This window comes from Cynara cardunculus, assembly GCF_001531365.2.
Source record: "Cynara cardunculus var. scolymus isolate 2C chromosome LG 2, CcrdV1, whole genome shotgun sequence".
NCBI lineage: Eukaryota > Viridiplantae > Streptophyta > Magnoliopsida > Asterales > Asteraceae > Cynara > Cynara cardunculus.
The window spans coordinates 67953423-67955983 of NC_037529.1; positions in this window are offsets into that span (position 1 = coordinate 67953423).

The following is a 2561-nucleotide window of genomic DNA, read 5'->3' on the forward strand; positions in this document are numbered from 1 at the left end:
TTCTTCTTCTTTTCTTTTACATGACTTGGGCTGCTTGTGTGTGTACAAGGTGAATCCATCAACAAATAAAATAGGCCCAAGACTTGGCCTATGAATCTCCTTTTTTTTTTTTTATTGGACTTCACAAATAAATAAAAGACTTGGTTCATACCTTTTACACACCAAATGGAGAAATTAAATGGACTTTTATCTTCATTTTTAAGACATAAAAAATATAGCAATCAATATATTTGTATGTTAAGATTTCTTCTTAAACCATTTGAAAAATATCAAATTCATAAAAATAACATATCATCTTTTTTGGGGTTTTAAAGTGTCATGAATTGGCTAACTTTTTATAAAGTGAAAGGTTGTTTACCAAACGCTTATCATATAAGAGGTTGTTTGCCAACAAAAGTCACCCTCACTTGCTTTATCTGATAACTTTATTGGTCATCAAAATGGATTATTGGTAACTGTCTTTTCTCCAAAAAGTGCTTACTAGGTAAGAGTATTGTTTTTTTTTTTACTTACAACATAAGATTCTCAATTATTGCTATGCCTTTTTTTTTGTAAGGGTGTCCGGGCCAAAGCCCGACTAATCCCCGACAATTTTGGAGGCTAAACATGGTCCCACTTAAATGTCTCCAACACTCCCCTCCCAGGGCTCGAACTTGGGTTCATGACTATGTCATGCCCAAACCTTTACCACTAGGCTGGAAGGTCTTTGACTTGCTATGCCTTTTACTGGTTAAGATTTTAGATAATTGTCATGCTCACTCAGCAAGGTAAATAAACCCAATAAGCAATTACCGGATAAGCGTTTTAAACTGTTTCCAAATGTTCACATTAGAGCATCTCCGATCCACTATCAGAAACACTATAACAAAGGTTTAATCTACTCCAACGATCCAACCCACCACTAAAACATTATAAAAAATAGTGGTCATTAATTTTGACCTCTATATATAGAGGTCATATTTATTGGCCTCTATTTCTCAACTATTATTATATTAATTTATATAATTATATGTGTATATTAATTAATATTTTGATATACTAATTGATATTTCATACTAATATTAATGTATTTGTTACGTGTTTTTATGAGATTATAAATATTTGACTTTAAAACAATTTTAGTCGGTTACAATTTTTCTTTTTTTGGTTAAAATGATGTGATTATTAAAAGCTCGATGGTTTATATTATTGAAATAAAATGTTTAAGAACTTAATCATTCAAAATAAAAAAGTGTAAACTTCTTCCATTGAAAAAAAACAATTTAAAAACTTAATTATTTAAAATAAGATAATTCTGTAAACTTATTCCATTGAAGAAAAAAAACACATACATATCTATAACACACCTTTATCAATGGTTGAAAACACTTCCATATGGTGTTTGAGATTGCTTATAAAAACAACTTATTGACTTATTTTGGTGTGAGATCGGTAATAAACACTTTTGAGTGTTTGGATAAACAACTTATAGTGGTGCCAAACCAGTAATAATGAGTTTTTGAAGAAGTTAAACCTTTATCACTTATAATAAGTTGATAAATGCTTTTGTAGAAAAACATAAGTTGTTTCAGATAAGCAATCCTAAACATTCCGAAAGCCTCATTAAGCATAAAACCCCAAATTTGTTTTCTTAACTAAAAAGTAAATATATATTTTACTAAACTAGTGGTGTACCCGCGCGATGCAGCGCGGGTAAATGACAATCCAGAAACATTAGTCTGGCCTTGAATCATGAGTTTGTGTGTTATTTTATAAGTCAACAAATATATAAAGTTGAAAGTTAATACGGTGTGTTARCAAGACCCATTTAAAAAAATTGCACATATGTTGGGTTTCTGAACCCATTTACTCATAGCTCATTTGAATCATGTTCATCCGTATATCCAAACTGTTGTTTGTTTTTCGTGATGCACTTATCCGTAAATATTTCATGCAAAAAACAGCGCAATGGTTTTAATAGAAACATATGGTACCAAATGTGTAATAATATAATTGTTGATTATCCAAACTTTAAAACACCGACCACCAATATAAAAGATCGTTTATTAATGTTTATGAGTTGAAAACAACTACTGGGGGATAGGTTTCTCTTACTCGATTCGCAACTCCTCAATGTTTTCTTCAAGTGTTTAACCACTCAAAGATTAAGCTGGTATTAACCAAGTCATCTATTGTTTTTAACGTTTTCATCATATCTCATGAAAGGAAATAAAGACATGATAGTGGGTTTCATTCCTTGATACAAGTAGATTGGGATCAGACCAATAAGATACATTTTAATCTAAAATACATTTTAATCATACAAATAAGATGAATGATCAAGAACAGAACTTACCCATGTAGAATGCCATAACCCTTTAAGAGATCYGAGTCCAAAATTAAAAGGTTGGAAACAGCAAACTACTCAACAGCCATGTCTTTGAGCCTAAAATGCATGATAACAATATCACATATCAAATCCTCATAGAAACTACAAAACATGAACCAAGTATGAAAAAATCATGAATTACACGCTCATCTTGGTTCTTTTGAATACGTGAGTCAGGAAGATGAAGATTCAG